A 15,294-nucleotide genomic window follows, 5' to 3' on the forward strand; every position below is an offset into this window, starting at 1 on the left:
AATATTGTTCTTACAAACTTAGAAAGTTGACAGAATAATAGGTTTTGCATTAGCATGAATTTTCTGAAGGATGTGGAGTCTTAAACTCAAATGTTTGTCATTATTAAATGACTTCAATTTTCATCTATTTGCAAGAAAAGTACAGATTTTAGGAGGAACACACCAAAATATGAGGCAAAAAGCTGTACAGAGTAGAGGTATGAATTTTATACATATCATACTCATTCTAGTTGTAGGAAAAATAACTTAACTAAGGTGGAATGGCAGGCTATGAAAGATTTGGCTTCCGACAAACAAGTTGTTATTAATAAGGTGGATAAAGAGGGTACTGTAGTTGTATGGGACTGGGCAATGTACTATGCAGAAGCCCATAAACAGTTATCAGACGATCGATAGTATCAAAGAATGTACCTAAATCTCACTTCAACATTTAAGATGGAAATTGACAGCTTTTGAGGTTAGCAGTAGAGGAAGGTATTCTCTTCATAGAAATATTTTGTCAGTTGACAGTACAGGATCCTATGAGACAATAACTGTAACTTTAACCTAAGATTCACAAGAATCCAAATTGTCCACCTGGTAAACCCATTGTTTCTGGTAAGGGTTTTTTTACAGAACCATTATCTGAATTCCCTACATATTATTTAAAACCTTTGTTGAAAATGGTACAATCTAGGATTCAAGATACTACTGAATTTGTCAACGTTGTTGAACATATGCAGTTAGATCATGGTTGGTTATTGTGTACTTTGGATGTGAAAGCTTTGTATACTAACATTCCTCACTGGGTGGGCTTGTTTGCCTTAAAATATTTCCTTAATATATAGCCCAGGTTTTAACACATTCTTATTATGTTTTACTGAACATGTTTTAACAAAAAATGTGTTTTATTTCAGAGATGAATGTTACTTACAACTCAGGGGTGCAGCTATGGGTGCATCATTTGTGCCCATTTATGCTGACCTCTTTATGGGTTTTATTGAAGAACAGATCACTTATGATGAGTCCCACAATATTTATTTAGAATCTGTGGACATCTGGAGACATTATTTTGATGACTGATGGCTCGTCTGGAGGTCTGGTGTTACATATTTATTGGAGTTTGTACAATACCTTAATGATAATAAATGGGGTATCCAATTCAGTATACATCATGACCCCAGACAGATTACATTCTTGGATGTCCCAGTTACTGTGGAGGGAGACGGGACTTTGAGTAGTCATATCTTTAGGAAGTTTCCCCAGGTAAATACTCTTTTGCAAGTGAGTAGTTGCCACCCCCCCCCCACATGTTATAAGAAATATACCAAAATCTCAGTTTATGAGATTAAAAAGAATATGTTCTTCTAAATCAGTATATAATACTGAAATGCAGGACATGGTGAGGAGATTTTTGTGACATGGGATTTAAGCAATCCGATATACAGAAAATCTGTGATTCAATAAAGAAAGTTGGTAGGGAGCAATTACTATAATACCAACAAAGAAAATATTTGATTGAACCCTCTGGGTTTACCACAAGTTTTGGTTGTAACACTAGCTTTTTTATGGTTCTGGTTCAATAATATTGTTACATTCTACTGATGGGTGATCGTTTTAAAAACTTTTTACCTGGCAGATGTCTTTTTTTTTCTTTTAGAATGGGCAAGATTTTGGGTGAATGGTTTAATCACCATAAGAAAGGTGATTCAGCTAAACAATCTTTGGGGCAGTTGATTTTAAGGGGCACAGTAGTGAAAGGATGCCATCCTGTGGTCATTGCAGATTTTGTAACTATGTTCCTAAGGCTGTATGCTTTTCATCTTCTAACACATCAAAGGTGTATCACATTAATATTTCTGGGAATTGTGATACAGACTGGATCATATATATGGCCACATTCAGTTGTTCAGTATTTTATGTTGGATAAACTTCATGTTCATTGAAACTCATGATTTCTGAACACATTAGTGACATTAGATGTGTCAGAGGATCCAGTGCTTTATATAAATATAATTTACAGCACAAAACTGCAATGTTTATTTTGTTATTATTGATAAGATTGCGTTAAACAGGGACAACAAAGGTGGCTGGCACACAATGTTAAATAACAAAGAGAAAGGCTGGATTATTAGACTGGGACTTAATGAGAATTTGTAAGAGACCAATCATTTGCAAGAGGTGTGTATTTAAGTCTTGTAACATTGTCTGTTGGTACTGAAGCATTGATGAAGGCTAATTAAGCCAAAACCAGTACACCATTATGGCAGTATAAAGTTATGTTTATTTAGTAAGGAATTGTGCTATTTATTAACTTTCTATTCAACATAGTGTGAGGAGTGCTGGTTGGTGTGTTGGTGTATACTAATTGGTCTTTTATCATACATCCGGCCTTACTTGCATGAATTGTTGGATGTCTGTTTGGGGAAGGGTCAGAAGCTGGCAGTAGGTCTTGGTGGGGGAGGGACCAGAGCTGTTAGTGGGTCTAGGTGGCAAAGGAATCAGAGTTGTCAGTGGGTATTGGTGGGGAAAGGATAGGAGCTAGCAATGGGTATAGTTGGAGGAGGTCAGGAGCTGGCAGTAGGTCTAGGTGGGGGGAGGGACTGGAGCTATCAGTGGGTTTAGGTGGGGGAGGGACAGCAGCTGTCAGTGGGTCTAGGTGGGGGAGGGACCAGAGCTGGCAGTTGGTCTAGGTGGTAGAGTAATAGGAGCTGGCAGTGAGTCTAGTTAGGGAAGGGACAGGAGCTGGCATAAACTCCTGTCCTTCCCAATCTAGGCCCACTGCCAGCAACTGTCCCTCCCCCACCTACACCAATGCAAGCTTCTGTCCCTTCCCCACCAAGAGAGATGACAACTTCAACTTGCACTAGAATTTAAGTCACACAAAAAGTGGATTACCAGGTTCAAGAACTCAAGGGAAACAGTACCAACAGACAGGGACTTTATTGTAAGAGTAACACAAGGAGGTGAAGGGAAAAGAGACAGCAAAATGAATATAAGCTTGTTTTTCTACACAGCTTTTGCACCAAAGGTTTTTAAACATATACTTTTTATAGTTTTCTTAAAATACACCCAACTTGTTACCTACCTGGTGTATTATGGCAGTTTGTTCCACAAGGTCAGGAGTTTATGCCAATGAGATCTATTTACAGATATGAAGACAATTCTAGCAATGGGAATCTCATAGTGTTGATGACCCCAGCTGCCATGGTATGGCGTCCAATGATAAAAGGTGAGTCAGGCCAGGGAACATTTGGGTGATTAGCATGATGTAAGACTGCTCTGTTTTCTTTCTTTTTTTAAGATTCATTTGTCTTAACATTTTCATTGCCTCACAATGATCACTGGCAGAAAGCACAGCAGGAAAGTGGTGAAGTTTAATCTCTATTTGACTTTGTCATTCGTTTCACCCAATACTTTGAAGACATCGCAGCTTTCCAAGCAGCATTGTAGTTGCCAGCATCTAATACACTTCAGTTGTAAGTTGTCATTTTATCCTACAGTATCTTTGTTTTTGGACAGTACTTAAAGCCACATTTGTGATATGCTTCTCAAAGTCAGTACTGTAGTCCAGTACAATGCCAAGGTATTTCCCAATAAATACTGTTTTATCAGGCCAAGAGGATACATGTGCTGCTTTGTGAGGGAGATGGGATCTTCTCTCAATTGTGTTTGCCAAACAACATCACCTCTGAACTACTTTTCTGTTTTAGAATAAAACACAGCCCTACAACACTGATATTGGGCATTCCTACAAAATAATAAATGCATCATTAATCTTCTGTAATTCCCATGTCAACTGCAAATATTACTGCCTTAAAATCCCACTTAGAAGCATCTGGGGACAACAGACTTTTGTTACTGCAACCTGACATGGAGGTGTACATCTAGGGGCTATATTGAAACTTAGGTGCAGATAACTAACTTAGAATGCTTATTATGTAGAGTTAATTTCACCAGAGTGTCAGAGGGACCTCTGAAACACTCACACTTAATATGAGCATTACTAGAACAGACCAGTTTTATTTGTAAGTTAAACTCAAATTCTTGCAGCAAAAAAGTTTGATTCTTCCATCTTATTGTATCAATCTTTCTTTATAAAAAGAAAAGTCTACTCTAGAGTAACTCATTCTGTAGTTCGTGTAGAATGCAGCCTGGGATGTTGTCAGGTCCCATGGATGTTGTGTTCTTGGCTTTGGAGAGTGTGTTTTTTACCTGTGCAGCCATGATTACAGGAACTTTGCATTCTTCCAGTATAATGATGGGCCCTTTAGGGGATGAGAGGGGGGTAAAGTTAGCACTGAACCTATCTGCCATGATATTGGCAATATCAGTCGGTTCTGTATATTTAATGCCATTGTGCTGTAACTCAGAGCAGATCTGAGTGTTGCCATTGTGATTCTTGACATAGATATAGAATGCTTTGTGGTTGTCTTTAGAATCAGTGGCAATTTTGTTTTCGTAACTAGCTTTGGAGGATATTATGAGGGATCTCAGCTTCTTACTGAGGCTGACCAGGGATTTCCTCCAATCATGGGGTTTTACTCTTTTTTGCAGCAATTTCTTTCTTCTGTTGTAGAGTTTGTTTAAGGCAGGGGACCATCAGATCACCTTCCTTTTTTTGGAGGATAGCGTCTTGGTTCTGTTAGGGATTGCACAATCCATGCACTCATGTAAGTGCATATAAAGTGCATTTGTGTAGGATTCAACAGTCGTACCTCTATTGTCTGTCCGCATGGGTGTCATGAAGTTTGCCACTTCTGTCTTAAGAAGTGTGCAGTTGGCTTTGGAGAAATGTTTTATGGTGGTTTCCCTAATGGGGGGTGGGAGCAGGATGTGGATGTCTAGGGTGATTAGCTTGTGGTCGGATCTGACCAATGAGGAATTGACCTCTGTTGTGGAACACCAATTGCCCATGTTGGTAATGGCCAGGTCTAGGATATTGCTGCCTCTGGTAGGGGTGTGGATACATTGATCCAAGGCAATGGAATTTATGAATTCCAGAAAACATTGAGCACTAGAGTTGGTACATGAGTAGTTTTCCCAGTTAATGGTGGGGTAGTTGAAATCACCAATTATTAGGGTGTTAGGTTTTACCCTAATATTTTCCAGTGTATCAAGAAATGAGTAGTTGGAATCCTGGGGCATGGTGGGGGATCTGTAGCAAGCTACAATTTGGATTGCAGTCTTGCCCAGAGTTAGTTGCACTTGGATAATCTCGGATACATTATGCTGAGCAACTAGCCTGGAGTTGTGGATATCCTTAATGAATATGGACACACCTCCACCTTTAATGTTTCGGTCCAGGTTAGGTGGCCAAAAGGTGTGGCATGAATTATAGAGTGGTAATGCAGGGGTGCTCTCTGGAGACTTGAACTAGGTCTCTGTCACTGCACAGATGCCAATGTTCTCCATTTTAAGGAGTGCCTCGAGTGAGTGCATTTTGAGGTTTAGACTTCTAGCATTGAGTAGCATTACCCTCAGATTTTGCTTGCTTGTACCTGTTACAGTGGTGAATTTGTTATTTGAACCTTTCCTAAAAAAGGGAGACAGGTGCAGGCCATCTCTGGCAAAGCATCCTGGTTTGTCGATCATGTCATCACAGGCAGACAGATACTGGATCCCCTTAGAATGATGCCAGAAGCTTAGCCAATTGTTGAAGTCAATCCTTTTGTCCTTGTACTGTGGTATCATTCTGGGTGATGGCAGGATGCTATTCAGGGCTAGGGTCATACCTGCCTGGGCTACAAGATCAGACAGCTCCTCCATGTCTATTTTCATGTAGTCTAGGGAGGTACGTCTCAGGTCATTCACACCAACATAGACAATGACAGATTCATATTTGTACTTGTGGAGTGACCTGAATGCATGTGTTATATGGCAGATCCTGGCACATAGCAGGCAGCTGACAGTAACTTTCTCCTTGTTTAGCCTGGTCAGTGGAACATCAGTGTGCCTGACTATAGAGTCACCTATGACTAGAGTGTTGGGTACGTTGTTATGCCTTATGGGCTGTGGTTGAGTGGCACACTGAGTTTGTGGGCTATGTGTCATTTGGGTTGTATTGGGGGTGGAGGTTGCTTGCTTTTCTGCTTTGGAGGTCCCTGTTGCTTGGGCAAATTTTTATTGAGAGCCTCCGCAAATGTAGGTGTGTGTTTTGTGTTTCTCTGTTTGTGTTTTGGTGATGTAGGTTTTGAGGGACTATGTGATGAGTGTGGTGTGGTGCAGGTGTTTACTTTCTCCTCTTGACTGTCTAGTCCAGTCTTGGGTGAAGAGAGCTGTGCTTCCAGTTTTGTTATATAAGTGCATCTCTGACAGGTTGTAGTGTTCGGTGGTAGGAGGAGAGGGTTGTCTGTGTACATGAGGCAATTGTTGCATTGCCACAAGATGCCATGATTCTTCAGGTTGACAGGAGAAAACACCAGGAGTTGACCCTTAGACATGCCTGGATAGTGGCTTATTCATTAAGTACTAAAAACTGCTTTCCTCTAGACAAGTGAGGAATGTTGAGTTTTATAGTAATTAGTAGCTTATTTAGTGCTTACAATGAGTTCTGAACAAGTGCTGAGCTCAAACAAATTTGTGTGCTGAAACTAAAAAAAAAAACTGGCTAGTTCTAAGAAACAAAATTAAGCTAGAAGGCTTCTCTCCAACACAGAAAGCCTTGGAGTGTCAGAAGCTTGCAAACAATCCTGGATACAGCAAATATGTATCTGGACTAGACTACTTACAGGAAAGGCAGGAAACAAGCATAGAATTTTTTATTTTTTTTTGTAAAGTGGAAAGGTGAAAGGAGGAGCAGAAACTAAGTGGGCTGGCCTTCTCAAATGTTCTCCCTGGATTAGTTAGAATGAGGTAATGACACTAGACTGGGAGGAGTGTCCCAGATCAAATTTTCAGTAGGAGCGGTCAACTGCAAGGCCACCAAGTGCTCAGTCCCCTTCCTCCAATTAGCTCAGTGTGAAATGGCAGAAACACTCACAAGTTAACTTATTAGGTAACAGAAAGTTGAAACCTGAATCAACTTTAAAAAAGCTCGAAAGAACCAATGATATGCTTACTCCGAGCCGTAGTCCAGGTAACCCCCATCAGTCAATGACCATAAACAATCCCCTCTCACGGAAATGCAAAATGGCTTTGGCTAATCTAAGATGGCCTTGAACATGTGCTCAGACACACAGCCTCCGCCACTAACTAGGCCCAAAATACAAGCCTGAATATGTACAATGCTACAAATACCCACACTACTTAGGTAGAAAAAAAACTGCAGAAATGTTTATTACAGCAGAAAAGCAGCAGTGAGCCTTTAAATGAAAGTTTTAAACAGATAAAGGAACACAGAGACTCTGGAGAAAACTTTTAACTGCAAACAAGTTATATGATACACTCTTTGGCTGGAAATCAGAACAAAAAATCCAAACAGATGCTTAATAAATGTAGACAATTTGCAGTTAATACCTCACACACAGTGAAACTAGCTAGAAAAGTATGCAGCAGGCAATAAAAGTGTTATAAATAACTCATAAAAATAAGAAAAAAACTGAATACTTAATGTTATATATTACAGATCCGAGTTTTCTCAGTGCCCTTCCTACAATTAGCTAATTTTAAAAATTACAATTGTTTTTTCACCTATTTTAACCATCATTTCTTCCTCAAGTGAAAACTCCCTACAGTTTTAACCAAAATGTTCCTTATACTGCGAGCATATACACTAAATTGGGTTATAAAGCTAAAGGCATAGTTCACCGCCTGGGTTGGTTTCCTATTTCCAACGTTAATTAAGTAGGTTTCATTATCACTAGTTCCATGTAAAACCCCTTCACTATTTGCCAATTCTAAAATAGGTTTATACACCCCCTTAAATCTCTTTTGTTGTACTTCCAAAGTGAGCTCCACAATTAAATGTTCAGGATAGCCTCTACTTAAGAACATTTGTTTCAGAGTCCTACATTCCTCTAAGAAGTCAACTTCTTCCATAACCATTCTAGCTGCACACACCAACTGCCCCTTCACCACTGATTTGTTTTGGTGAAGGTGGTGGGAGCTAGTAAAGTGCAGCATCGAATTGGAGTAGGTTTTCTTTCAGCAGATTCTTGCTAAAAAATCTCCCTTAATGTTGTCTTTCATTAGTAAGATATCCAAATTAGATATGCAATCTTCCCTAAAGGTACTAGTAAACTTTAAAAATTCAGTAGTCCCATTTAAATGTCCTATCAGTTCATCTGCTGCCAATCCCTCCCCTTTAAACAAAATAAAAATGTCATCCAAAAATCTCTTATAAAATCAGATGTATGACATAACATTAGGGTCATTAAACACATAGTTGGATTCCCAATGGGCCATCACCAAGTTAGCCACACTTGTCCCACAACTTGAGCCCATTGCTACACCCACCTGTTGTAAAAAAAATCCTTTTCAAACAACACAAAGTTGTTAGTTAAAATGATGTCCAAAAGTTCTTCAATTAATCTAATCTCACTGTCTGATGCCCCATGATATTTCATTCTATGCGTGACCCATTCAATGCCTATACTATATGGTATTGAAAAATATAAATCTGTGACATCTATGGTTAAAAAATTAACCTCCTGTCTAAAACGCACAGTGTCAATAGCTGCCAAAAAAGCCTATGAGTTTTTACAGATTTGTTTATCTTTTTCAACGTATTTTTTTAAAATACTGTCAACATGCTTTGCATTGGCATAGTTGATAGATGACCTTGCTTTTACCAATGCTCTCAAATGTGGGGGCACCAAACAGTGCAGGGACCCTAGTTGTTGAAATGGTCAAGTAGTTTAATGTGGGTACATCAATCAGCCCTTCGATAAATAGGTCATTCAAGTAAGTCTTTATATTATTGTGGGCTCTGTTCATTTCATTAATGCTTACTTTGTTATATACATCACTCTCCAACACTTTTTTCATTTTGGTATTATACTCTGTAGCATCCATCACTGCTAACCCACCCCCTTTGTCAGGTTTTAACACCCGTACTGGAAGGCTTCACAAATCATTCAATGCTTCCTTCTCCTCAGAATTAATATTTACCTTCTCCTTGTGTGTTTGCTGTCTCATTAAACCCCTAAGTTCAAGTTCACACAAGTTTTCATACAACAATAGGAGTGGGTGCACTGGGGGTTAAAAGTACTCAAAACCCTTAAACCAATATTTTCTGCACAGTTATTCCCAAACATAAACATTAGGTTCATTTTACGAATACACATCTTTAAATCAATTGTTGTTTCAGATAAATTAAAGTGACTAGATGGAACAAAAGTAAAACCCTTAGAAAACAATTCATCTGATAGTGGGTTAACTTCATAGCTGGAATAATTATAAATGTTAAAGTCACCAGCAAGGTTTGACAACATTTTGCACTCATGAGTATCTTTAACGCAGTTCAATACAGTGTTCATTACTACTTCCTTTTCATGTTGTTCTTGTTGGAATTCCTGTTTGATCCCCTGGTATTGCAGAACCGTTGATGATTTTGACCCTGGTCGTACTGAAAATCCTGATGTTCTCCTCGCTGCTGCAAATTCACTTTATTTTGCCTAATGTTTACATTGGATGAAAATAGACTTGCTGATTGATCTTTCGCAGCATTTCCATTCACCTGGGTTGAATTCTGGGCAAGTCCCATCACGTCATCACCATTCAGACCAAGGTTCATGTTACTATTGGCTAAAGTTAAGCGGGCAATAGTGTTCTTTTGTTGTAAAGGGTGAGGTTTAGGGAAAGCTACCCCATTCCTATAGTCAGATAAGTCTCTATTAAGTTTTTTTTTTATTTTTACTTCAATATTCCTGGCCATCTATTGATTAATGGACCCAAAAATCCTCTTGTAGTCACAGTGGTACCTTGGGAAATCACTATGGGATTGCACTTCTTTGTTCAAACTTGTGATTTCCCCTGATAAGATGTCGATCGCAGACTGCTAGTGTTTGGACATGAGTGAGATTAACTCCAGACCATGTCTGTTAAATAGAGCAATAAGTTCACCATGAAAGTCCGTCCCTGGTTCTAAACCATTAGGGTATTGCCACGATCAAAGACCCTTTGGGACAATACCCTCTCTGTCGCATTCTGCAAAATAGCCCACCTCCAGCTGAAGTTTTCTCAGTTTCATGAGCTTAGTGTCTAATAATGCTAACTTAGACACTAGTGGTTTACTTCCTGCAGCCTGCTGCCCCTGTTCAACCTGTTCCAGCAGTCTTCTGAGGTTGGGAAACTCTTTCATCCACCTAACAATGTCAAGGAACCCAATAAGCCCCAAGGATATTACCAGAGGTGTGGCATTTGTTCTCCGTACATTGTTTGTATTTGTAATCACATTTGCAGTCACAGGTCGTAGGTCTACACCATTGTTCAAGTTATTTTCCATTAAGTTAATACATTTTGGTGAATTAAGCTCTGCAACAGTCATTAAATTAATACCTGGTGTGTGTCCCAAGCTGACTCCATTGGCTCAGACCATCCACTCTTACTGCAAGATCCATGAACCATTGATTCATAGCCATAATGAGTGCTGTTAGGTTTCCAATGTCACTCAAACTGGTATGGGACGTCTCTTAGTGTTGAGACTACAATTCCAAAGATGAATTCAGTAAACCTCCAGCTGCCATTCTGCACACAATACAAACCCAGAAAACAAACCACTAAAACTGTGAACAAATAAAGAACCCAAGAGGTTCCAACATCCACAACAGAATTTAATATACTTAGAACAATAAATGTAAAGTGCTTTTCATCCAGTCAGATCACCGGACGCCTTCAGACAAAAAGCAGTACACAGACATCAAGTTTAAATACAAAAACGTTTCCCTCCATTCAGTCACCCACCCAATCAGATAAACCACATCATTTAAAGCTTATTAAATAATTAACATTCACTACTAGTACTTAATCCTGTTTTAACCTTGTACATAAGTATTCACTAAGATATATCCTAATTAAAGTTACCATTTTTTTTAAAAAGTCACTTCATAATACTACTTTCCATATTTTAAAAATATATATGTGTAAATACTGTTCCTAAAATATAAACACAAAAGTAATTATTAAATAGTTAAAATATCAAATTAATCTAATGAGACTATTAAGTTTTAAAATACAGGCAATAGAAATCACTTCATTTAAGCCTGGAATCTACTAGAGTCCAGACGTAGCTGCCATAACACTTCCTGCCTCTCTAGAATTAAAGGGAAGGGGCCACCGCTTAGATTGTATTTTACTTGGTCTATCACTCTAAAAGTAAAGGTATGGCCTGGGTGACTACTACAATGCCTTGCCAAAGCACTCTCAATCTTGCTCTTGCTTATACTATATATGTGCTCGTAAGACCTTTCCTTAAGTTTTCTATCCGTCTTACCAATATAGTATGCTGGGCACAACTGGCATTGGACAATATAGATCACAGATTTGGAATTACAATTGTACCTCCCATTTATTCTATATGTTTTATCTCGAATTGTAAAAGTACAACCTGATGCCATGTACCTGCAAATGCTGCAAGCCTCGCATTTAAATATGCCTGGCGTTCGTACAGTTATTTGTCTAGGCAGTTCTACCAGTGACTTCAAGTTCCTGCCACATTTAAAAATTACAGATGTTTTTTCACCTATTTTAACCATCATTTTTTTCCTCAAGTGAAAACACCCTACAGTTTTTAACTAAAATGTTCCTTATACTGTGAGCATCTACACTAAATTTGGTTATAAAGCTAAAGGCATAGTGCACCGCCTGGGTTGGTTTCCTATTTCCAACATTAATTAAGTAGGTTTCATTATCACCAGTTCCATGTAAAACCCCTTCACTATTTGCCAAATCTAAAATAGGTTTATACACCCCATCCTAAATCTCTTTTGTTGTACTTCCAAAGTGAGCTCCACAATTAAATGTTCAGGATAGCCTCTACTTAAGAACATTTGTTTCAGAGTCCTACATTCCTCTAAGAGGTCAGCTTTTTCCGTAACCATCTTAGCAGCATGCACGAACTGCCCCTTCACCACTGATTTCTTTTAGTGAAGGGGGTGGGAGCTAGTAAAGTGCAACATCGAATTTGAGTAGGTTTTCTTTCGGAAGATTCTTGTTAAAAAGCCCCCTTAATGTTGTCATTCATTAGTAAGATATCCAAATAGGATATACAATCTTCCTTAAAGGTACTAGTAAACTTTAAAAATTCAGTAGTCCCATTTAAATGTCCTATCAGTTCATCTGCTGCCAATCCCTCCCCTTTAAACAAAATAAAAATGTCATCTAAAAATCTTGCATAAAAACAGATGGATGACAGAACATTAGGGTCATTAAACACGTAGTTGGATTTCCAATGGGCCACCACCAAGTTAGCCACACTTGCCCCACAAGGCATTAGAACAGACCCACAAACATGTCCATGAATGTTACATTACAGAAAACATTGTTATGTGTATGTCCATCCCTCCTTGTATGCACCCCTTCACTTCCACCACTGTTTAAAGGTGTGTATCTACTAGGCTGATGGATGTAAAGGTTGTCTCAAGTGTCTGCATACTGGCCTCACTCTGCTGATGTATAATACAAGCATGTTACCTTGATTTAATAGCTGTAGTGGGCAAGGTTTCAAAATCTGATGTAGGATTCCCTTTGCGTTGTGTTTTGGTGATGATGGATGAAATCCTCATCTAATATGATATGGAAAATGTCATTACTGTGAAGACACATACTGCGCATACTTTGCATATATCCAGCCCTGCACAGATAGTTAGCTATATCTGCTGAATCATAATAATAGTTCAAAAGAGGTACCACCTCTTGTCATTTGTAAAAAGCTGTACGCACAATTAACATGTGAGTTGCAGTGAGGCCTGCAAAACAGCAACTAGTTGTACAAGTGTATTGAGGTAGGCATTGCTGATACAATTTGGGGAAGGCACACAATTTAGTTTAGTCATTGATTGTCAGATTTGAGCTCACCTATGTTTTGACCAAGACCTCACTGCTCTTGCATACTGTGTCACAGAGAAAGCTAGGCAGCAGTTGTCTTTCCCAGACTCAGTAGTGTCCAGAGTGCTGATGGCTGCACATCCTCACTGAGCCTGTTTGCATGAAGGAAGACAAACCAAATTAAATCTTATACCTTTTCCTTAGGCAGAGAACTGCATTTGCTTAGTGCTTAACATTGCAAGAATGAGGAAAGGCCCATTCAACAATTATTTATTTCATAAAACTGTAGCCCCAACATTTCAAAAATAAGAGTACAGCATGAACATCATACTGTCTGACAGCATTTTTTCCTGATAACTTATCTTGCAAGCCTGGTAAACGAAACATTATCAACAAATAGATGTATTTTGTAGTTAACCATAATCAGGTCAGTTACTGTATGTCCCTATTTGTGAACAGTTCAGTATTGAGCACCAGGGGACATTGTTACTTCACACATCCAAGTTGACTTTCTGAAATTCAAATCAAGCATGAGTTAATACTCTACCATTATCCACACAAATCAGCTTCTAAGCAGTGTACTATGTTAAGAGGTGTATAGCATGTCTAACTCTGGTTACTGGGGTGTAATCCTCCAATATATGGAAATGCATTCACATGCACAAATGAAGTGCAGTGACTTGTGTGCTTCACTAGACACATCATTTCTGATATTCATGTGTGTCCTGTAGCAATACACTTCCAAATGATATATCAAGGTTTCGCCACTGTCAGACACAGTCTAGCATTACAGAGCTTACCTGAATTTTTACATTTGCTACGGGTTGGTAGTGGCACTGAACATTGGTAGTCCATGATCATATCACATTGGTATTGCCAGTAACTTGCAATAATGTGGACATACCTTCATCTGAATATGAAGGCACATAACTCCATCATTGCACTACTGCTGTTTCCAAAGTGTGTGTGTGTGTGTGTGTGCGTGTGTGTGTGTGTGTGTGTGTGTGTGTGTGTGTGTGTGTGTGTGTGTGTGTGTGTGTGTGTGTGTGTGTGACATCTACACAGCATCCTGAGAAACAGGTATCTGTCTGTCTCACTTCTGCAATATGCATTTATGATAGCTTATTTCACCTCAATTGCCATGATGTATTTGTATGTAGTTTTGCAAACTGTGATCATTCAATCATATCACAAGTCATGCCTTTGCAGACAGGTATCATGACAGTACTTGCAACTTGCTTCAGTTTGATGATGTCACCTTCTGTAAAGTGAAATTTGACACTATAAAAATCAGAGGTCTGTGATGGCATGGGTATTAAGTACTGTGTTCTCTAACTTGTGTAATTAGATAAATAAGGGGTTCTAGTCTTATAGTAGTCAACGTGTGTGTGTAGTCAGAACAGCATGTGTCTATATCCTGACACCCTCAGTCAAGTAGCATTCAGAAGATGCTTATACAGTTACATGACTCTACAGCAATTTCATACATCCTTCACAACATCCTCTTCTCAACATATCCTGATGATGCCATCATTTCTAAAGTGCATTCTGACAGTATTAAAGAAAAACTTCATTGGGGGTGCATGCATTAAGTACTGCAATTAGATAGGTAGGGGGTTCTAATTTCACAGCTGTCAACATGTCTACCTAGTCAAAACAGTATGAGTTCAGGTCCTGTTGCCCTTATTCAAGTAACATTCAGAAGATACATTTACATTGTTACATGGCTACACAGTAGTTTCATACAGCCCTCCCAACATCCTTCTCTCAGCATAGACTGATTATATCATCCTATATAAAATGCACTCTGACACTGTTAAAATCTGACTTCAGCAATGGCATGAGTTTTAAGAACTGTGTTCTCTGACTTGTGTAATTAGGAAGAGATACTAATCTCACAGTAGTTAGTGTGTGTGTGTGTGTGTGTGTGTGTGTGTGTGTGTGTGTGTGTGTGTGTGTGTGTGTGTGTGTGTGTGTGTGTGTGTGTGTGTGTGTGTGTGTGTGTGTGTAAGTAGTCAGAACAGCATGAGTCAAGATCCTGCTGCCTTCACTCAAGTAACATTTAGAAGATACTTTTACACTGTTATATGACTCTACAGTTTCAAACAGCCCTCCCAACATCCTCTTCTCAGCATACACTGATGATGTCATCCTGTATAAAGCACAGTGTGACACTGTTAAAAACAGACTTGTAAGGTACTGCTAGCATTAAATACTGTGTTCTGCAGTTTTTATAACTAGATAGGTAGGGTTCTAATCTCACACAAATCAACTTGAATGTATGTTCATTCAACAATCAGTCTGTAGATAATTTTACACCTGGATGTGAGTCAACAGCTATGTCAGACACGCCTGCTAACATCTTTTTCTCTGCAGCCACTGATTATG

The sequence above is a fragment of the Protopterus annectens genome, chromosome 2.part0 (assembly GCF_019279795.1).
Source record: "Protopterus annectens isolate FY-2018-M chromosome 2.part0, PAN1.0, whole genome shotgun sequence".
Classification (NCBI taxonomy): Eukaryota; Metazoa; Chordata; order Ceratodontiformes; family Protopteridae; genus Protopterus; species Protopterus annectens.